The sequence below is a fragment of the Rhopalosiphum maidis genome, chromosome 1 (genome assembly GCF_003676215.2).
Source record: "Rhopalosiphum maidis isolate BTI-1 chromosome 1, ASM367621v3, whole genome shotgun sequence".
In the NCBI taxonomy this organism is placed as follows: domain Eukaryota; kingdom Metazoa; phylum Arthropoda; class Insecta; order Hemiptera; family Aphididae; genus Rhopalosiphum; species Rhopalosiphum maidis.
In genome coordinates this window covers 62,182,537-62,208,675 of record NC_040877.1, presented here as the reverse complement: position 1 = coordinate 62,208,675, position 26,139 = coordinate 62,182,537, and the positions used below count along the sequence as shown (strand labels likewise).

The window sequence follows — 26,139 nt, the reverse complement described above, 5'->3', positions numbered from 1 at the left end:
ATGTTGTTTGTGTGTGTGTAGTTTATTTTGATGAAAAGACATTTTTTTTATTACTGATATAGTGATATCTATTTAGACATTTATACATATGATTTCAAAGCATTCGTTTACGTTAAACTTATCCTTATCAGTACATACATTATACATGGATACTCTGAAAAGGAAGATTGTCTAACTAGGATGTTATTACTGGATTGATATTTTAGATGGTTCATCATTATAGTAGGTGTGTTAATTAGAAATATCAAATAACGTTAAACTAATCCTTTATCAGTTACGAATAAAATAGATCTTAACAAGTATATTTAACACAAATCTATCTCATTTTATATACACAAAGCCTAGACATTAATATCTGAAATCCACATCGTTAGTCACTCATGAATAAAATCATTATATAAATTTAATACTTGTAATTAATATACCAATAAGTATTTTAACCGAGAAAAAAATATTCAATACAATAGTTATTATTCAATTTATTTTAAACTATTTCTACTAAAATACACCATGATATGATGAGTATTATAAACAACAAAATCGTTTAATTTTGATGTTTAGATCTAATTATTAATTAATAATTTATATAGATATGTATATAATATACATTACCTAAACAATTTTATTATAATCTTCAGTAAACAATTAATAGGTAAAGAAATCATAAAAAAAGCTTTTTGTTATTATTCATTAGAAAATAGTTATATTATTTATATCTTCCGTTAAATTTTTAGTTAACAGATTATTTTTAAAACTTTGTTTTTTTCTATTCTTTCAATTAATTAGTTCTCAGTTATTGTGCAAAATATGAAAACACATTTATGACATCTTAAATTGAATTATAAAATTATTATTTAAAAAATATCTTATACTAATACTATAATAACTAGTAAGTATTATAAATAAAGCCAATTAAAGGAGACTATAATAGAATACCATATACAGTTTAGGTTACAGTTAAATATTTAATACAACTATTCTAACTTGTATACTATAAATAATGAATTAAAAATCTTGAAGAAAAAAAATAATCGTTCATTTTTTCTATAACGTGATACTTTTTTTCAATTTTTTTACCCCTTCCGTTGTTACTGCATGTAATTTTTTCTCCATTATCAAAATTTGAATATACCCTTAAACACACATATCGGTTGTGTTTATTTTCGGCTATGCTTATCGAGTGGATAATTTATTGAACAAGAAATAAAATCCAATCGAAATTCACCACAGGTTTAACACACACACACACACACACACACAACCACGATACTAAGAAATAAATACTTTATAACGCTTATACAGTGTCAACATCTACGCGAAATTGGAAAATAAACACATAAAGCAAAACGTATTTTATGGAACCAACTATAGCCAGCCTATAAGTAATAGTAATATTATAAAAAAACATATAATTAATAACGCTGATTGGCAATAGAAATATTCGCTATTTATTTTAAGAGACAATAATATTCCAACTCTATGTTATACGTTTACATATTACCATACTACGTATTATATATTTTGTTCACATAATATTTCCTATTTTTTCGTTAGGTACAGAAATTATTATTCCCGGGCGAAGGTACCCCTACACATAAATAACACCTCGTACCCGTTGATTCGATTTGAGAACACGTTGTCTGCGCGATTCGATTATACAGCCCGCTGACTGTAAAATATTATCGTAAACGAAATTGAATAGTCATTGGACGTAGACATTTTAACGGCGTAGTATTCATATAATGTTTATATATACATCGTAGAAATATGATAATGACGTGACGACAACGTTTGTTTAGAGTGCCAGGGCACGGCGTGCGGGGTCGACGTAGGGTTGTGACAATATTATTATTATACTTATTGTAATAATAATATTATACAAACAGTACAAGGTACAACTGACCTGGGAAAATTCGACGGCACTCCGTATAGGCAAAATAGCTACGTTCGTGTCGATAACATGAAATGGTGCAGAGAAGATGCCCGGGTAAAGAGTCCAATAAAATATTATAAATATTATTAATTTATACTCGTAACAGAGGTAGCTAAACGCAAAGCTCTGAGTCGTGTCATAATATATTTGTTTATTTTTTTTATTCATGTAATTTTTAGAAATGTAGAAAAAAACGGTTCATCCCGACTAACTCGTCAGCTCAACCATGACAGTAAAAAAATTGGATTATAAAAAGGAAAAACACAATTATCGAATGACTCAAAATGTTACGATAACAATAATATAATAACATATTATAGACTACAGCATCAACATTCGACACGGTGTACGTTTTTATTGGTGTTTGGTGGTGTGAAGGTAGAATGCCATTGGTGGTGTGCACATTTCTTTTGCTATTTCTGTAATTATATTATAATTATGGTTAATCGTATTGTTTTTACGGCGAACCGTACGTGACCTTTGTAGTAGAGTTAGACCAATTTGGGTATATCCGGCATAAAAAAAAAACTGGCCACCGGTACTATTTTAATATACCAAAATATTATGTAATATATAATATGGACTTGGAAAATTGGAAATTAGACCAGATAAATCAGGAACACTGCGCCGGGATTGGTCGCCGGGAGCATAAATGTTTTTCTTATATGACTTTTGATCGAGATCTCGACGTATATAATAACGCATTTGATCTAATTCTAGAATCGGACATTAAAGGGGTATATAAAAATGAAATATCTTCACTTGCGGTAACACACATCTCCCAGCTAAGGACGGTAAATCATATATTCACATTAGATGTACACCTATAATATAGTATATTATATATAAAATGTTTTGGGATAAAATATAGGAGTGGTCCGAACGCGGTGCAATTTTCACATTAATTTCGTATAAAACCCGTCGATATAATATATCATATAATATCTGAGCTGGACCCGATAACACTTATATATGAGTACGATTTATGATATTAAATTACTCAGTGATTAGGATTCGCCAAATAAATATTTTATCTTGAGTATCAATAAAATAAATAGTGTAAGTTGTAATAATTATCCAATAGGTATGCATGAAACATGTTATTGTTTTTATTGCAATAGATACGTAATCATTTTTTTTAAAAGCTTTAATCAAAATAAATGGTATGGTAGAAATAAGAAAAACAAAAATTCTCAGAGAAATATCATCAATCAATAGAAGATAATCATAATTTATGTTCTATTTTTTTTTTTTTTATCAGTGATATTTTGGTTTTGTAAATAATAATATTATGATATATGAATAATATTATCATATTTTGTTCAGTATTTGTGAGTTTCGAGTACAATATAATTATTACATTTTGAAGAACACAGTATATTATATTATACATATTTTATCAAACGTTACACATTAACAAAGTTAAGAACTATTGTCACTACCTAAATGGATATATTTATACAGCTTCAAGTGGTGAAAAGAGACTCCAATTAATTCAGTTCCAAAATTCACGAATATGAATATTATAACTGACACAGAATATAAGAAAAAGTTTCAAATATCGGCGTACAAATTCCTGTCTCATTTTAAAGTCTAAACTATAAAATATAGTGATATACGTAATCTAGAAGTCGCAAAGGGACTTGAAAATCAATTTATTAAAATTTTAAATTTGTTCTATGACTACATCAAAAACTAAAAATGCACAAATTAACATTATATTCAAATTTCATTAATTTGTTATTATTCTATTATCATAATATCAAAGATGTTCATTTTCGTTGATTTCAAAATTAAACCATAATTAACTCATAAAAATATATAATACTACCAATGTTCAGTGACCAATATAATGTGTGACCAAAAGTACATTTAAAAATTATAATACGAAACAACCCTTTTTATACAACATGAGCGAAGAAAGATTTTAAATGAGAAAAAGAAACTACACGAGTGTTTTAGAACGGAAACGCATTTTAATTACAAGTTCATGAAAGACATAAAATTGTTTTTGCTCCCATCCGGTCCTAAAGTTGAATGGTAAAAAATTAACTGTAGTTCAGATAATAAAACTAATCAAATTAGTTTATGGGTATTACTGTAAAATATACCCATTTAAGTTTGAATACATTTAAAAGTAATACAGTCAAGCAGTGGGCTTAAGAACTTCAAAATAAAAATGATTAAAGTTTCCAGATATGGTATACTATATTTACATAATGTACATAAAAATTATTCTACTAAAATACTTTAACGATTACCTTTAGATTCTTAGTTGGTTAACTACTTTGATTTTTTTTTTTTAAAAATTGAAAAAATAAATAAGGCCAAAGGATCGTTAGTTTTGAATAATTTAGGGAGAGTTATATCAAATACCAAACTAGAACATCATTCGTATAATTTAAAATGCCAGTATAATTATAATCTATTATATAGCGTGGACGAAGCGCCGGGAGCTTGGCGGTTCGTTTAATATTATGTAAATAACAATCCTTGTTTTTACTAATCAAATGTTTTTTATATTATTTAAATTTAATAATATTTATTTAAAATATATACGGGTCATAAAAAAATCGACATTTTGACGGTCAGGCTTGAATACCTGATTCGAGTGGTGGTGCTTGTGGGAGGGATGATCCTAATGCTTAAATCGAAAAATTGTTATGCCTATACAAATTTATTCTGAATGGAGAGTCGACTAGAGTCACAAGCTTGACTATACGGCAACAAAGTGACAACCAAATATCTGGTAGAGGTACTTGAATAATTGGCCGATAAGACATTATTTTAGGGATGTTTTAGTTGCACCGTGGACCCTGTGAATTTGTCAACTGTGCCGGTAGTTATTGATGCGGGCAGCGGGCTGCGTCATTTGGTGGTTACGTCGGATAGTTAATCGACAGTTGTGTTGATCGGTAGGAATACTGTTCACCGTAAACCGTGTTGTAAATTGTACTACGTCGCGTCTGGTTATGGGAACGCTGTGGGGTGCTGTGGTCTTTGTCGGACATCGGGAACGCTTTAGGTCATCGATCTTATTTTTCTTTGATAGTAATGCGTTTACTATATAGAGAAGAAGATTGTTGAAAATTTGTTTTGCCTTACCGAATTGTAAATCTTTAAAAATGTCCATCACTGGCTAATTCCTTGCAACGATCTAGATGTTCCTTTTTTTTTTCAACGTTTTTCAAATTGCCTTGATTTTAGTATCTACAGATAGGTTGGGTTAGATACAATTATCCTCCTTATTTCTATTTTCCTTAACTCTGATATGTGGTTTTTTTATGTTCAACTCGTTTGTGCTTAATTGCCACATTCTGATTGGCTGTTTTTCGTTATATCTATTGGTTGTCCAAAAAGAATCGTTTAATAACACCACCGTGTTACACCGTAACAAGAGTGAGAGACATTCGAGATTTAATGTAAAGACAATAGATTCGAAAACAAACATTTTATCGAATATTATTGGTTTTTTGTCGTTTCAATTATTTATCAATTATTAATGATAAGATAATTTATTGATATTTACATTTATGTAAAACTATAATTTTGAATTTAATCAATTAACATTTAACTAATGTTATACAAGAGTTTAATTTTTACACTATTCGATTGTATTTTCATAATTTTCATAATTTTTATATTATTTCATTTTCTCAATCAAAATAAAATATAATTATTTTTTTCTTATTTGAACATTATTTTCCTCACGAAATAGTATATCTCTAATACAACAGTGCTTACATGATTTAAGTTCCAAAAAACAATAAGTTGTTTAATGACTTTTTAAATTTTCAACTCAGTTTTATCAAATGGCTTATTATTAATTTGTAATAGTATATTATATACAAATTTAAAGCGTTTTAAAATAGCAATGTATTTATATTCAATTGTAGAAATAAATATAACAACATTTTTTTTTTTTTAATAAATATGAATTAATGTAAAGATTACAATTGTTATGCTTTATCATCTTAGAATTTATTGTAACCATTTTTTGCTATACGGGTATGTCAAAAGGTAAAAATAAAATAAATTATTACTAAAAAATGTAAAGATAAAGTAAACCTAGTGAACCTAGTAGCAAAAAATACGCTACTGGGTTTTTTTGTGGGAGAGCAATGGGGTTGTAATGGAATAATCGTATATGCCTTTATATAATGATAAACATGAACACATTACAAGTACGTTTATAAATGAGCAGCTAATCACATAAGCTCGGAGTAACTAAATAAGAGGTTGAAAATACTGTCGAAAATATCTGACTGAAACTATTTGATATATTCGCATCTTGTATATCACTTTTTTTGTTTTGTTTTATAACGTGTTGTTATTTTTTTTTATTATTTAATCAATCTTCCTACAGATATAATATTTCATCAATTTTCATTTAAATAGTACAATTTTATCTTGAAATTAAAAAAATGAAATAATATATTATTTTCAATCGAAATTTAGTTTAATTTGTACCTATATCAGTTATAAAAAAATATAATATAATATACTATAACTATCTCAGTATACCGAAATATATCTAATTACCTACACAACAGAATATTAAGCTTTGGTGTTTATTATTTTTAACCATTTAATGGAGGTATAGTTTTTCATAGACGAAGATAATAATCCAATATGAATCCTGTTAGGTTAGATTAATCGCATACATTGGTTGGCTAGAAACGGTGTAAGACGTCATCGCTAGACGGCAATGTAAGACCATAGGGTATAAGTCACACGGAAAAATTATATTAAATATAATTCGTGGTCACGAACTGCAGTATTCTTGTGGTTTAATTGTACGAGTGTTCCTATATTTAAATTATTTACATTAAAAACAAGCGAGCTTTCAACGTTTAATGAATAATCACCGTACACATATTATGATCATGCATCGTAAAAAGTTTTGTGTGCATACGAAAACATTTTCCCGACATTCGTATAATACGTATGTACCTGCAGCTGTACATACAATTCGGTTTACTCACTGTGAATTTAAATTTCAACGCGTACCTATGTTTATCACGTGTGTGCGCATGGGGCATTCATATTTTTCCTTTGAAAATACACTTGACTTTATAGGTAGGTTTGTGTTAGTGAAAGTCGTGAGCACTAAACAGGCTTGTCTGTTCCGCCCAGTCTTCTCATACCATATTGTTATGAACTCGCGATATACCTTATTGCATATAACAATAATAATAATAATATAAATGTATACCAATTCCTACAACCATTTACACATCATACAATTGTATACATAAATATATTACAAATGCCGTGAAATGTAAATGTAAATGTAAATAAAATGAAATGAAATTGTCTTAAATATTGTAAATATGAATAGATTGTACGATTTAGCTAAATTTAATAAAATATTTTAAAACAATTTGGTATAATATAAAGATGATGACATTTCTTTAACTAAAGATTTAAAGTAAATTACTTTTAATACTGAAGTTAGAAAAATGTTAATAGTATTATTTAATTGATTTATAATTTGGTTTTCGCACAATTCACGTTCTATTAAAGATTTTTTCATGATTTATAGAGTGTGGAATATTAATTATATCTGACATCTTGTGAAAAATAACCACTAGAAAAATATAGTACACAAAATAACAGAATATGATCGTTGCACATTGCACGAAGTTTTTTAAAAACGTAATATATCCATCGTTTTTTTGAAAAAATAATACCGTCAGTGGATTACAGGGCGATCTCTTTATACATTATTTGTATAGGTATTAATTAAAGATCATAAAACAACATCGCCTATGTTACACTTATCTGAATTGACGATGGTACACCTGTATGTTGTTATTATTATCGTGAACGTATTGCCACTAGGATAAAATTTCACGGAAACTAACTAACCGATTTCAGAGAGAGAGTGAGGGAGAGAAGAGAAAGAAGAAGAGAAAAATCCACCTTAGCGAGAAAATGGTTGCGGAAAAAATTAATCCGCGACTGCAGCAGGCCACCAAACAGCCAGAGGAAAAATGCGTGTATCGGACATTTTTTTCTTCTCATAAAGAAATTACCGAGTGAAAAGCAGAAAAAAATGATCAATAATTCATAGAATGGGGGGTTTTTTAATAATTTATGACGATACCGGTTATAATATCGATAACGTTAGGTATACAGTATCAACACGACCACGCATCAGATACGCATCGGCGCATTATCAGCTAACTTTATGATTAAATAATAAAATTCAGCATGTCAGCAATAATCACTGGTGGCTGATTCTACGAACTAAGTACTGTTCGATAGACGCGCATCGTGCCTTTTATATTATTATAATAATATTTTTTCTATAATTTCAATATAAAAATGCAATAAGTTATTTTGTTTATACAATACGGATTTTTATAATTTCTATCACGCGCGATCTAAAGCCAATACAATTTTATAGAAATAATTTAGAAACATAGTAATATTTCTTGATTGGTCGTTTACTTGCACCATTGGATATTATTTAATTTAGTCACTAGGAATCTGCAGCATATTGATCACCTTTACACGTCTATCGTTTTAGGAGCTGAAATTATTTTTTTTTTTTTTTACACCTCGTCATCCCTCTTTTTTATAATACAATTTCATCGACAAAATTACTAAAATTAAGACAACATAAAAAAATTTAACCGATACGTTTTCAATATAACTATATATAAAACAAAATGAGAAAACTGCAATTTTAAGTATGAATTTTTTTAGCAAACTATTACTATTAAGACTTTTTGAATTAAACAGAAAACTTAAACGATGTAAATTTATAATAAACATATCTTATTTTCTTATGTATCAATAGAATGACTACACATAAACTTCTTTATATATAAAAAAATATAAGATGATAAATAATTATAATAATATTTGAGTTTTATAAACTTAATTATTTTGATAAGATAATGTAATTTAAATTCAATGCATTCAGAGTATTATGTATATTGTTCCATACAAACAAATTTGTGTACAATTACTAAAATTATAAGGATTATATTTAGTGTAGTGTGATAAGAGGGGTTGTTTGTTTTTTTTTAGATTAAAATTATTTAAATTCTCTCATAACTCTTTTAATTTTTTTTTTCAACAATTTTGTTTGACATTCCTTTATTTTTATTACACAACCTATTAATATATTTTTTACAATAAATGTGAGTGTTGTTATATAATTTAGTGGCTTTTAATACATATTTACATGAGTGAAGAAATCTTTTAATGAAGTTTATTAACTTTGGCAATTTGTTACCATAATTTTTAATTATAATTTCATCGTTATCATCATAAGCATAAATGTCTCAGCTATATTTATTATCGACAGACGACAGTGATTCACCATCTGACATAAATTATGACAATATTATTAAATCATTTTCTGAGTCACATTCTAAAAAAAATATACATAATTTTTTTAATATACAATTTTGTTTAATTATATAAAAAATGCTGTGTCTCCTGGGTGAAAAATTCTAAATATTATGGTCCTGTTAATTAATTAAACATTTATAAATACGGTTTTTTCCCACCACATATTTGATACATTTTTTTTCGATTTTATTACGTTAAGATTTTGTTTAAATTCCATTGTCATTAAATATCCTCTGATTTATACCAAATAAAATTACATTTTTTTAAAAGTCTAATTTTATGAATAAAAAAATTAATACAATCCTATAGTTTTGTATACATGTTACACTGTATAAAAATAAATTACATAGAACAACATTGTTGTATGTACTGACCGTTTTAATATACAATTGTTTATTTTTTTCAACGAACCTTTTTTTTCCATAGCTTTTTTATTAAAGTGACGTATTTTTATCTGCGGGCCATTTGCTTGCCGATTACTATATTATATTAGTATGTATAACGCTACTGTGTCAGCAGCATCGGCGCATTTTGTTCAACTAGCTGAAAGGAATATTATAGAAGGACCGTTTCGTTGTCAAATTAAATCCAGACAAATAATGAGGGTTTCGGATACTGCCTAGAACTTTGCGTTTGCTGTATCGGTATCCCGCCGTGGTCTATGAACAATTTTCGCTATATTACACAACGGTGATTTGACCGGATGAATGAAACCCAAAAAAGGCTGATCAAACGCGATATCCTAAAATCTATAGTCCATATTATAATATTACATATAGATAGTTGTTATGAAGATGATGCACATAACAGATAAACCATACACGACAAGTGTGATAATGAATGTTATTTTTATATAAAAATACAATGAATATCAAAACGTTTCATGAACGTAACAAAAATGGTATTAAAAAAAAAATAATGATTCGAGTCACTATTAACGCTGATCATAGATAAGATAAGATTTTGGAAAAATGTTAGTTAGGTTTCACTCGATTCAGTTTGTGAATGCACTTTTCCTATAACTAAAAATGAATTAAAATTTTAGATGTGATGATATATTTTGTTTCTTACCTAGGATAATTTGAAAGGATTTTTTATAACAATAATATATTATATAACCGCGTATTTACACGATATTTACCAACAGCCGTCCCAATAACTATGATATTCCGTGCTACCCGATACAACCCTCTTCCCTCCTCTCCATTCTCCTTCACGACATAACCCAATGATGGCATAAATTAAACTGACGAACATGTAAGTATAATTGAAAAAAAACAATTCTTCATGACCGAATTCTTTATCATAGTCACTGAGAGGACTAAGCATTTTCATGCAAATACCACCGATGAATAAAAAAATGTGGCGAGCACCCCGAATTGCGGTATGAACAAGGAGGCTGATATACGAATATAAATATAATGGTGTGGTATAATATTATTTCTCTACGTTAAATAAAAATGATTTTACGAATATGGCTCCACTCCTAAGCACACTCAAACGTCACGATTTGTTGTATGGCTTTTTTTATTTTACATAAGCCAATATACAATATTATAAAATATTATATCGTTGTCCATGGATCAATAGTGCACGCGTGTTAACATGTATACCCACAAATAATAACCGATTTACTTGATAAATCCAAGAAAATATGGTACGCAAATACATAAAATACTAAATGATAAAAATATTTGAGTATTTATTCACACACAATGATGACCGAAATCGCGATTTTCTGTTTTATTTTTTTTTTCGTTAAGCTAACATATAAAAACGGTAAAATTTAGTAATTTACACCTGTATTACAGCATGATTTATCACCTCTATTTTTTTTATTTTATAATAAATTTATTGAAACTCTGATATTTGAAATTTTCAAGTACAACTTTAGGACCATATTCTCAAATAGTTATATTGGTTTACATCACTTAAAAAGCATCCTGTGCTAATACAGATCTATTTATTTATTTCAAGTTACAATCGTCTTTCTTTTCTGTAAACTATGAAAATAATTATGTTATTTTGATGAAGGTTGAACGAGTAGGTATAATAATTTTTGAGTTATAAATATGTACATTATACATACTAGGATAATAATATGTAAATAAAAATAGTTTTACGAAACTATCAAATAAATGTAATATTAATACAAGTACTTATTTTTTAGATTTCAAACAATTTTTATAAAATATAAATAGATTAATATTAATTACTATAATTTTCAAATCATCGTAGAATCCGTACGTTTTAAATTAATTATTGTTTATTCTTAGTATATAAAAATAAAAATAAAAACAAAAATGAATCAGTTGAATTTAAATTTGAATTAAACGTTTTCTATAAATTCGTTTCCAAAATATTTATAGTACAAAAATCAATGTAGTTTTGAAATGTTTGGTTAATTTTAAAATAAAAACTAAATATATAATCTAAAATAATTAAAAATTCATAATTTGTACGAACTTATAAAAATAGAGGCATGCATGAAAGGAAATTCATTCGGTTTATACCTTATATACATTTCTCCACGGAAAATCGACTAAACATTGCCGGGAACATTACACGACATGTTTGTAATACGAGCGAGTACTTGTGTATATAATATATTATGTATAAGCAGTATAATATGCTGATGAATTTTTGGTTAATGCTAATGAGTTTTATATGTGATTTTCGTAAACAAAAGTGATATCACATTACCGATGATTTAATAATGACATGGTATTATTGTATTAGTATAATATACACAGACACACAGCTATTCGCACCAGTTTGATCGAATATATTTGTTTCGATAATGAATTATGTCATAAAACTAAAATTATTTTTTATATTTCATAATAAATAATTGTTTTTTTTTTAAATTTTATTACCTGATTAATAAATTTAAACACTGAATGTTTTTACAAAGTTCTAGATTTACAATAAATAAAATTCAATATGAAAGACCAAATATTCTTTATTAGTTAATCGGTTAGTTTTCTAGGATAATGTCTTGTAGTATACGATATTTTAAATGTTTTTTTCAGCAGTACAGTAAAATAATGCTGCTAAAATTTAAATTACATAATATTATTTCTTTTTCTATTGTAATTGCTATTCCTACACCATAGTCACTTTTGGAAGCATCAGTATTTATGCCTTGGCTGGTTGGCTGATAAGATTGTTTTTGAGTTCGCAGAATGGATTTTTGAAAAGTTCTGGATAAGTTTCGTTTTTTTTATTAGCCAAAAGATTTGTGTTTACTTTGCATTTTTTCGACTAATAGGAGGGATTGCATAATAGTATATTTTATTATGTTTGAAAAATAAAAATCGGTATAAATATTTCGGTGTCATTTAGTGGTGAAACTGAGTACTATCCAAAGAATACGGATCCAAAGAGGGGTTTAATTGACTATAAAATAAATACTTTCAACTGAGCTTAATTTAAAGTCACCAATTTCTAGGTGTAAACAGGTTAGGTTGGGTATATGTATAACTTAAAAATTGTATAATACATAGACATTTTTATTTTTTTTTAAATAATCCATTGTATATAATGAGATTTTAAACACAATTATAAGATCAAGTATAGCTATTGATTAAAATTTTGACACAATAACAAAAATTAGTGTCCAAAATAATAGGCATTATAATTGGACCATAATATTTTAAATAAAATATAAAAATAAATAATTGTTACATATCATTATTCAAATATTTATAATTATTTTAATTAAAATATCCATCAATAAATTGTTGTAAAAAAAATATTTCTTCCGTGTAACAGATTCCTTATTAATTTTTTTTTTCTAAAATTCTACTATAACCATTAATTTATACAAATTATAATAAACATTACCTGTTTATTTAACAAAATATAATTATAACTTTTTATAATATTTGTAAAATTAGTTTATATTTTTTAATAGAATAACTCTAGGTCATGTAAATTAAAGAAAATAACTATATATGTACAGTTTAATCATATAGTACTTGTCAATATTTTTATTATTATTTTGTTATTTCATTTTTGTATACGATCATAATATGTAGAAAAAGAAAGATTTCATTGTTATGTTGTGTAAATACAATATTATTTGAACAAAACTATAATTGAAATCGAAAGAATTTCATCAATCAATTTGTAAATAATGGAACAAACAATGGTACTGAATAATTTACATTTGATTGTACTCATTCTATTGTTTTTCGTTTGGTTTTAAATCTCTGGCGTCTATAACGTCTAATAACTGTTACACAACTTTAACTTTAACTTTTATTTTTTTTTTACTTTTAATTTATCTTTCGCACATGGTCTTTTATTTTCAACGTAGAAAAATTTAATAATGTATTTACTAAGAAACCGACGATACGTCGTAAATCTGCAAGTATAAAAAGTAAAAATTTCAATATAAAATTTAACAACGAAAACTTAATTATTCTTCAATACGCTCATTTAGTTATTGTTATATATATATACATAATATTATATATAGATAAAATTTTACAAATACAAAAATAAAAATAAAAATTCATAACGATAATTGTAGAATTGTATTCCATACTAAATTGTTATTTTTTATACGAATATAATATATATATATACATATTTATGTTTATTCCATGACATCACTCCGATACTGGAATTGTAAATGTAGAAAATGTTCATCTTTCATTATGTGTTTGCATTTTGCACTTGGCAAAGGTTAGGCTAGGTTAAAGATATGTACATTTAGAGAAACGGTAAAATTCAAACTAATCACTTGATGTGAAATTCTTCAAACGCAAGTACACAAATAAATAAAAATAATATATAATGCACTAATTGGTTTAAATAATATTATTGCGTTTTTAATAAGGTTAAATACTACAATAGTATGTCAATGGAATTAAAATATTACAGAAGATATTTGTAAAATATAATAATTTTTATTATAAAAAAATGTTGTATTTTTATTATTGTTTAACACAGTAAATATAACACATATTTTAAAGTTTGCAATAATATCACATCTATACATAAAATACCTAATTAAATTATTTTTTTTAAATTAATGTCCAACTAATTTTAAATTACAATTATTGTTTAGCTTAAAAACAAATTTGTAAAAATAAAAAGTAAACAGATTTTTAGAAAGTTAATTTAATGGATATTTCGCTAACACAGTCAAATAATCATCTTTGAAATTTTAATTCTACGTTACTCAGATAATAAACTACACATCTTCATCAAAATAATAAAAGGATGAATAATAATGTTTTACTTTGTTTGTAATTACGCTGTCTACAAGTATTTTGTAAAGTTACTTCTTCAAAAGTTGTTAGCCTGGATAAGCGAAACTAATGTTTAAAAGTTAAAAATTATGTGTCATTTGAAGTAAAAATAGCATAAGTTATTTAAATGTATAAAGAATATTATTATTGTTTTATCACATTGGGTGTCGCTGTACATTTACAAAATTGCATTAAATGTAAGTTACCAGTTTCCACAATGCCTCGATATTTTATAAAAATGTTATAACTTTAATAATATTTATTGTATACATATTTGATATGATCATTAGGAATTTATAACACTTGACTTAATTTTACTGACACTGTTCGATAAAATTATCAATTTCTCCTAACCCATTGTTTTTAATTAATAATAATCAAAGTAACTTTTCAGACAGTCCCGCTTGAGACAATATAAACCAAATGAATCAAACTTACGGCACGAAACAAATTTAATCGGTAAAACAATAGATAACGATTTCCGAAGGTTCTTTGGGGGTATTATTAAAGATTTATCAAGAACTCTTCAAACCCTATATCCCTATGGTTAAAAAATACGTAAAATATGATAACAATAAGAAATATTGTATAGAATACATATTTCAGCGCTATAGTGACTACCATTAAGTAGTGAGTCTGAAGTTTGTTTACAATATTTAAAAACGTATTTCATGCTCTACCCAACATTTTCATTAATTTTAAAATTGTCAACTATTTATTTTGTTAGTCGTAAAAGAAAATGAACAGTAAACGTTTAACTAAAGTATAACTATATATACTTAACGAATATAATATATATTAGTTCTTCTAAGATGTTATAAATTTGCAAAACCAAAAAAAAAAAAAACGGCTGAGAGTTTACGAATATAACAAAATTGTGGTTAAATTGATCACTATAATAATATCTAAGGTGGTCCGCTTAACTATCCACTTTAATATTCTCAGTTAATTAATATTTAGGTCTATAATTTAAAATTTGCCTACATATATGTATTTATAATATTATTATTTGTTGCTTAGTTATTAACTATAAAGCTTGATAAGGCTATAAAAATATATTTCTAAATTTCTATTTCATAAAAATAGCCCTATATAATCGTACACGCTGAGTCATACGTTAACAAGCTTTTTGATAAAATCAAAAAATGTATTTAATTAAAATATGCAAATATATTTTAATTTCCATACTCTTTTATTATCATAGGTAGTCTAATGACGGTTAACAGCGGGTTGGTACGTTTGTATAGCTATACATTATAATATGCGTTCTGATTGTAGGTCCATTGCAAATAAAAAATGCAGCTGCTCATAGGTTTATGTTGATATCGTGTAATTTTTATTTTTATTTACGTTTGTGTAATTGGTCTAAAAAGTACGCAATAACCGTACACTCAAACATACTTTATTAATATGTATTATGCGATTTTATACAAATTTTTCAGTTACACTCGACAGTCGTTAAGATATACCTCTGTATGTCCCATAAAATTGCATTATTTTTATTGTTATTATTATTATTATGATATATAGTTTTTGTAACTTACAAAGCGAACGTAATGCATTTCTTTCAAACCAATGGTTCGGCATTCGTTAATCCACTATACGTTACGCACTTCCGACACTCGTCTAGTCGGATATACACACGCACACACAAGAGGGGTATTACGAGTCCGTACATAAAGGATCGTGGTTTGGCCAGAGTAGGGTCTTATACACAGACTGACGTAGGTACCTACTCGTTATTTTAACTACCTACTCCGTGATATCGACCAAATACTTATTATTATTATTCGTTTCCGCGATTTTATAATCTAGTCGAACATCTTGATCGTAACATTATAGATACTACGAATATTGATTATAATATCAATACCTATTATAAAGGTTTCCATCAATTTATAAACCATAAATATATAGGTATAATATAGGTATATCTATAGGGATGTAACTCATCAATTATTAAGGGAAATATTTATTAATTTGAAAAAAAATTCTAATTCATGTTGTAATTATTATTATATTTCAAATATTTAAATTGTGTAAATTATCATTATTTCTGAAATATATTGCTGTGTATGGTCAAATATAACTTGACTTATCAAATTTTAATTTTAATATTTCAAATAGTAATTAACATTAATTCTATCACACTACTGTTAACCCTTTAATAATGTAGTTTACCTTAGCACAATATTATAATTTATAGCACGTAGTAATTACGTTATTCAAAATACAATGAACGCTATTTTCGACAGTTATTACCCTGCAATTTAATAATATAACATCAATTAAAAATAATATTTAATAATTGTATAAAAATGATTTATTTGTTTAAAAATAATATATATTCAGAAATTCATGAACTAATAACTAACCTATCCTGTTTCGCAAGGTCAAACAGTATTATTTAAAATTTCTTCAACATTTTTAAATTGTTATCAACAATGAATTAAAATATTATGAATCTATTTTCCTCGAGTGTTTATTGACAATCACGCTCAATATCAAATAAATATAATATATTTAAGGGAATCTATAGCTACCCAGTTGTACAGCTAATACTTAGCTATTCTAAATTATGTTAATATATAGATTCCACAATTAAATAAATCACCATTCTATAAATCAACATCACACAAAGGCATACCACTAATCACTCGGTAAACAGTATACACAATTATACCTAAATATATAGTAACATTAAATACAATAAGAACAGAAAACCGGTCACAAGAAAATTAGTTATAAATAATTACAACCACATTCGAACCCGTTAATCTCTAAATAACGATTAACAGCATTCCTGGCAATCCCTTGTTAGCTTAATATATGCGGTTGGTTAAGGGATTTTCTCAATCCTTAGCACATTAATAAATAATTTATAGTTTTGTCAAAATTTACTATTATTATGATACTATATTACAGCCACCGAGCCATTCCACTACATTTTGATTTCTGAATTGTTATTATTGAGTTTGCAGATTTCAATTATTTTAATTATTTAGATCAAGATTGTATAACAACGTAAATATTACTATATGTTTACCTTTCATTTTTAAATTTGTATAAACAAGTAAAAAAAATATATTTTACATAAATGATTTGTGAATTGTAAATATTTTATCCACATACAAGCGTGAAAAATCATACATTAAGAATTTTTGTGTCTATAGAAATATTTTTAGAATTTATTAATGTATTACAGAAAAAATTACAATTATATATCCTAAAACATTAGAATAGAATTATTAAATTATAGATATATAACTCTTGAAGAAAATAATTAAAACCGTTTTGAATACTTCGGCAAAATATGTGCACGGTCCTGCCACGATGGATAGAACATTAAACATTTTACAAGACATGTATGTATTCTATCTATTATTCGTACTAATATGCAAATACACGTCATTATAATAATAATATGTACTAATGAGCAGGACCATAAAGATAAAAAATGGAAAAAAATATGGAAAACATATTGTGTGCAAACACAATGAAATCGAAAATGACGGCATACAGCTGTTGTATGATGTACGTATATATTATTATTATTGTTATTATTATTATTCGCGTATGCGACGACGATTAGAAGAGGCCAAAGAGTCGCGCTGTTTCAATGCACACCAGTAAGTCGTAGTCACCGCGGTCGCAGGACGTATAGTACATCTATATTAACGCACGTAATGTGTATACTATAATAGCACACAGTGCAACCATTGCGCCGCCGCCGACGCCGTCATCACTCATCGTCGTTTTCATTATCGTACTCGCCGGGGCGTGTACGTAAATCATCAATTTTTGTTTTTACTATTTTCCCCGGCGAGAAAGGACGTAGCTAGGTGTATATAATGAAAGCCAAAAGCCCAAACAACGAACATGCACGCATTCATCTTACAATCTTTGTATGTGTGTACGTATAATATGCGCATGCGTGTGTGCAACGAGCGTATACAAATATATTGTACTGATATACGTATATATATATATATATATATAATATATAGATATACGTGATATTTACACGAGGACGTTAGGTAATCCAAAGTACGTATTTTTTCCTCCCTCGCTCGCGTGTTTAATGAGCACGAAATGAGAACCGACCACCGACCCCATCGAAAGAACACTTGACAGAAGGGGATGCGTCGGGATCGCACAGCAAACAAGCATGTCACGTATATACATATAGTGCGGCGTACACGCTCTCCGGTATCCGTGTCTGCGCACATCGCCACGCGCGCATATCTTAATGCATCATATGCACTTACTCACCACCTCACGTCACCGAGAAATTCTCGTCACTTGGCATGCGAATTCATTTGTCCTTTTAATTTTCATTCGCCTCACCATAATTAGTGTCGGCCGTACATAATTAAGTTATAGTAACACATAATAATGAAGCGTAGACCGATAATATCCGTCGAAAATGAAGACGCTCTAAGCACTTTATATACAGCGCGGTGTTTGCACAGTGGTTTGATAAATTATTAAATATTAATATTAAAATAATTCGTGTTATCGTCGTTGTTTCATATTATATATAATGCGGACAATTGGCGGCAAAAATACGATCTTTTTGGGGTGGAAAACTAGAGTGTGTAATAACAACAGCAACTACACGTATGTATATATATATATATATATATATACAAACGTTAACGGGTCGGTGGCGTAACGCGGTGGCGGAGGTTGCAGTAAAACCAGCCGTCGTCTTCGAACTGGCCCCGTCGGCTCGTAAAATTAATGAAGCACGCAATGACCCATTATATAGAACGCGTTATTACTGGCAACAAAACGAAATTGAGATTATTTACCGTGAGTGTTAATATATCATACTATATATATGTCTGTGTGTGTATTCTGGCATACAAGACGTACGTTCAATGATCATATACGTATAATAAAAATACAGAACGAAGGGATGAATGAGAAGGGGTGAAAGATGAAGAGAGAGAGAGAGTGATGCATGCATCATAATCTACTAGAAACACCGCGCAATGTCAATAAAAAATTTACTGATCTTGTTATGCTTCATAACAACTTGAACTCGAAGGATGCAGAATAACAGCGTTTTAACGTGGCATTGATTTTTGTCTTTTTAACTTTCGTCCAAAATCCGTGCGAATTACAGTTTTGGACCTAAAATTGATCTTTTGGTTTTATGACGATATATACGATTTTTTTTATTTCATCACATAACACATGTCGGTTAAAGATATTATAGGTTGGAAAACGCACTTCTAGATATTTATCAGGAATTTAACACAGATTATAGTACAAAAAGGTAATTTCTGAAATCATCTGGTAGAATTCGAGAAAATCTTTAAAAATAGATGGGATTATTATTATAATCGATTTTCCATCTCCTTGAAATTATCTCCTCTTAGTAGACAAACTTCAATATCTACTGATAAAAAAATACTATATTGTAATATAGAGTATTGATATTCTTGAAACAAAATAGTCTAAAGTCATATCGATGATTACCAACTACATTCAAATATTATTGTAAATAGTGAGAACTTTACAGATAAATTAATAATAATACCAACTTAAGACGAATAGCTTCAATAGTAGGAAAAGTAGCTGAAGACGTGTCTTAGGATTGTGAGTTTTCAAATATTTGTTTCTATGCAAATGGTTTTATTTACTGGAAATATTTCTTAAATATTCAGTATATACTGAGTTCTAGGTAGCATTTTATTATTTTATGGACGATCGTATTGATCCCACCAACTACACGTTAATAGTACATAAATCTATACCAAAATATACAAAAAATTGTATTGAATTAACGTCGTGTTAAAGTGGAGTATTACAAAATCACAATACTCAAAATATTCAAGACTCTCGACACGAATAATTATGTAAACCATGACTATACCCACCGCTTGGCTTAATCGAACGACAAATAAAGGTTTACCGCTCATTTTATTCCATTACAATAGCGCTTTTCTAAATCAAAAAACAATCGATTGCAAACACCGGCAAACCACATTTACTGAATAAACTTGTACACCATAAAAGTTGTCAATTTATATGTTCTTTGTCTCCGAAAGGTCCGAAGGTCTGCACATAAAACGTAAACCTTTCGGTCCTCTCTGCGGCGTGGCGATGGAGCGAAAAAAAACACGATATACTATGTAAGTGACCTTATTTCTACAAAACAAAAAAAAAAAAAAAACAAAAAAAATACGACGCATCTCCGCCGTCTATATATCTCTTGCGAAACGGTTTTAAGACAGCTAACGACCACCAATCTCGCGGCGTTTGTTCAGCGAACCGCGAAACATCGGGTTTATGTACATCTATAATACACTTACAAATATATACATACATATTCCGATCTCAAACCCAACGTGCGCACGGTTAACATTGCGAAACTGTTCTTATCGTAATCCTTAAAATATTTCCTAGATCGGGGAGGACAATACGATTGCCTTACACTGAACATGCGCACGTGTTTGCAGTATTCGTATTGTCCAATACCTACATAACATAAATATATGACGCGCTGACCGTATCGACAATATAAGTGCAGAGTAGTTAATAGCTTAATGTAACGAACTTGTATTAGACTAAATTGAATATTAAATATACATTATATCAATACATTTATAGTGTAAAAACTCAAACAATAAGGAGAAAAAATCGATATGAAAACGCTGTAAACAATTACGAAAACCGAATTATTTTAAATCGAATAGCACGACGAATACAACGATAATAAACGTAACAACAGTGTATTCTTTACAAATATAGGTAAGTATAATATTAGAATAACATACGGTATTATACACGGGAATCCCACGAATAACAGCCGCCGGTCGGTCACTCGATCGGCTGACTATATAGACCGGAGCGTGGGAGATAATGCTACAACGGAACAACGACCGGTGAAGGCGCGGGAGAGATAGAGGTTTTGACGGTGTGGTAGCAGCGCAGCGTCGTTGGCGGTGGTAGCAAGGGGTGGGAATAGAGACGGTTAAGGCGGGAGAAAACACCCGTTAGTCCAAGACAAGGGTGGGGGTAGATTCTGGGAGTAGAGATGCAAGGAGGGGCTGTATAGAAGGTACTAATAAATTATATCCCCTCACTTCGGTTTGCCCATACTACAAGCACCACCACCACCACCGGGGTTCCGTATCGTCCTACGGGAGCTGTGAAACGGGCTCTAAACCCGCTTAATGGACGTTCACTTTACCGATGCGATGACACGCAAAAACAAAGCGATAATTCTTCGTACTACCACCGCTCCCTCCCCTACAGTGCTAAGTCGCATCTCTATGTATAAGAATTCCGCCGCCGGTCAACCCTCAATTAATTTATCTAGGTGTGACTGGTGGTGTGCCGGTGGATCGACGATGGCGAAGGAGAAATTATATTTGTATACAGAATTTTTCCTGCCTACTCTGCCATGTCACTTATAACTTAGTATTGGATATATAATTATTACACAAAGATAGTGGGTTATGTAAATATTATTTTATAACCTACATAATTTTAATGCGAGTTCGTTGGCCTCGGTAATACATTGCAGACCGGTGCGATGGTTCGTTTATATTATACAGAATTAATGACTTGATACTCGTAACTTTTTTTGTTTTTTTGTTCAAACACGTCTTCATCATAAGCTAAAGTCTTGTGTTGTGCCAAAATCAAGTGACTAGTATATCCTTAAGTCTATCGTCCTCATAATCGTTACGACTTATAGATATACTTGGCGTGGTTGTAAAAAAAATGTATAAGTTAGTTATTAAAAACGTGTTTAGTAATAAATAAATAGTTTACATCATATTATAGCATGATGTCCTTAATGGGTTAATAAAAAGTAAAAACTCTATTGACTTAAATATGTATTATATCACTTATCACATATTCACAAACATAAAATTATTTCCTAGTATTTCCATGTTATAAATTAAAATAATTTTTTTCAAAAAATGTACTTACAACATTTTTGAATTAAGCAATCGCATCGGTATGACCTATGCAGAAATAATATTATTTTCTACGATCCACTTGTGATGAGTGTGTATGTTTGTGTTATAACTTCATAAAAGTCCATAGACAAAAAAAATCCCATAACCGCTATTACGTAGACAATTAGCATTTAATAATACTAATATTTACAACGATATATTTTAAACCTACTGTATTTTATATTTTTATATTATGAACATGCTTAATTTGTTGTAACTAAATACATTTAAAATGTAAAATCTACGATGGCTATACAAGTATTTTTCTACTTTATGTGTTGTGTACAAATTCGATCGACATTGATATGATAGGAGTATTATATGGCTGCCATAATTATAATTAGAAAATATCAAAATATTTTTACATGAAACTTAACGTATTTATACGTAACAATTATTTTATAGTGTATATGTCATATGTTTCGCATTTTCGTACATAAATTAGAAAAATTCCTGAAGGTTTTATTTTTTCGTTTTGGGGTGTCTCAAATTATATAAATCAAGCTCTGCGTGTCTACGCTCACTACCACTGCTGCAACTACACAACAACCGTGCTGTACGTACTACACCACTACCAGTATATTATATAATGCCACTATACATGGCTACGCCGACGGAATACACAATAAAAGGCGAAACAGCGAACGTTATATTTATATATATATACAACATAAAACCCGTCGGTGTTATGTATACAGACATTATTATAACTACTGTATAGGAGTCGAAATGTCTACGTGATTTTGTCAAGGCACTAGACGCGGAGAGGAATGCGCCTCTATAGTTGCAGCCCATTGTTTGAAGTGCGTTTACTCACCCCACGCACATACTGCTACTGTGGTGCACCCGACAATCTTATGTAGATACAACAGTATGTATATTGTATATTATGTACTATAATGTATATATACGTATCACCGCGACCTATGTATATAGGTTATAAAGTTTAATGTTGGCTAGGCAGATTTAGAACAAGTGTCCTCAGATGAACGGTTTTTAAAAACCACACGTATCCATTATTCTATTATAATATCAAAAACATATATTCACCACACAAGATAGCAAATAAAAAACTAAAATATTAAATAATTTTTGAAACGTGGACAAAAATGAAGCACTTACTACATTATTAATATTATGATTATTATTCTTATTATCATCATCATTATCATCATCATCATTATCATCATCATCGTTATTGTTCCTGTACAAGACAAGTGATGGCGTGTACATTTACTGAACAGGATTGAAACTCAAGTCAATGAAGCGTATGATTATCAAAAGGTATAAGGTATACGTACAATAGTCGTGCATAAACAAATACTAAATTATAAACAGCGGAACGAACAAGTAAAATCGAATTGTAATCATAAATAAACATGTATAGGTAGTTTATGTTCATTAACAACAAAAAAACATAACATCTATTAACGTACAATATTGCAGCATGATATTTTCAATGACGCTAAAAGGTTGGGACTTTAGATTCTAAGGTTTAGAAAAAATTTTGCACGAAGTTCAGTATCTATATTTTATTTTTTTGATCATCTTCATACATTATTGTGTAATATAATAAATAGATATAATACACAAATCTAGATATAATATAACATTTAAAATAACCAGGGAAAATTATCTGATAAATAGTAGGAGTCAACTATCAAGTGTAATTCGTCATAGAGTTGGTGATGTAATTGTGAAATTTGAATTTAATTATAAATTATTGTATATTATAAATAAATATTCTGAGCGGTTATGGTGTACCAGTTTCTATTTCTAATGATATATTATAATTTACTTCTATTACTATTTTAGTAAAAATAAAAGTAAAACAAAAGATAATATTTTATATTCTTGCTGTTTAGGTTTATCTACCAATATTCAGGATAATATTTAATTATGTACAAAACTATTTAACTTTTTTTTTTATTGGAATTAAAAAAAAAAACTTATGAAGAATCTTGTATTACATTTTCAAGTTTAGATATTAAAATTAAACATTTATGTTTATACTTATATTTTTAATCATTGTAAAAATAACTTTTGAGGGACCTTACCAATACGCATTTACAAGAATATTTACTCGTAAACAAAAATTTTATAATTTATAAATTGAAAGAAGTTGAATATTCACAATATTTATTAAATATATCATGTATTAAAATGTTACTATAAATATTAAGTTGAAATTTTATATCCTTATAGTTGTTAATTTTTGAATTTAAAACAAATAAAATTCAATTTTGATGACCTTCGACAAAGAAAAAAAAAACTAAATCAAATTTTTTATTAGAAAACACCCTCAAAATTGACCAATGAACCATTTTTCCCAGCTTCAAAAAGTGATTATTAAATAGTCGGCCCAAATGGAAGAAAAAAGACGGATTTTACATATTGCCATGCAATTCTTTGTAATCGAAACCAGTTCTACTATGACAAGGTTTCACAAGAGGATGAGCTGAAAAACCGATTTTCGTCGGGTCGTATCGTGTAAAAGTATAATACCAAAACATTCATCCCTTCACTCAAAACCGAAAATATCCAGAATATTACAAACAATATCGTAAGTCGTTGTATATATATCTACAAAACACAAATATAAATTAAAATTTTTATAGAAACGATTTCTTGATTTATCATGTATGTACAATTTATTTAAAAATGTACAATAAAAATCATACAATTTTTTTTCCATTAATTTAATGAAAAAAAAATATACACGCCGACGTAGATACATTAAATTTAACTATCGATCAGATTATAAACGACACATCGAATGCGAATAATTAATTCAAAATAAGCAGCATAACAACTTTGTCGATACTACCCATATTTTTTAAAGTTCATTTTAGCCATAATTATATTTAATACAATCTCGTTGGACAAAAATATTATTTTTGTGCTTTATACAGGACATTGATTTCGGTAAAATTTAATTTATCGATTACATAAAGTAGATATGTACAATTTTCAAATGCAATACAAATTGTATGCTAACTTTAATTACCTATATATTTTTTTTACTTATTAAACACTATAAATCTAAATTTTTAAGAACAATTAGCTTTGCAAAATTTTGCAAACATTATATATTATTATATAATATATTCAACATATCATATAATATATGTATATATTATATATATTATGCGGACAGAATTAATACGAATTTGGTTGACACAAATCGTCGAGACCATGCATTATAGAACATTACATTTTTGTTAACGTTGGATAGTGGCCATCATTACATATAGGCCAGCAGTAGTACTGATTTCACTATAATAATATACGATTGTATGGACAAATCAAATACTTCAACGATGACACAAGTGATACCGAATGCAACGAATTATATTTCGTTCAAAAAGTTGACGCTGTTTACGATTCCAACGTGAACAGATGGACAAAAACTATTGTTTTAGTTTGCCAAACTCGAATTTGTTTTTAATAATAATAAAAAAAAAAACCAAACAAAACAGTGAAAACAAAAATCATACCTTAAGCATTAACTTCTAACATAATACTTAAATATATAGGGTATCCTAAGTTTTTTATCACAAAAATGTAGGGAATTGTCGGTATTCCGTGATCTTCT

The 26,139-nt window shown here is 28.2% G+C and overlaps 1 protein-coding gene across 3 annotated transcripts in view; it reads right to left on the bottom strand.

Moving 5' to 3' along the window:
* Nucleotides 1-26,139, bottom strand: part of LOC113554176 — a 98,604-nt gene that overhangs the window by 4,411 nt on the left and 68,054 nt on the right. The window lies entirely within an intron of this gene.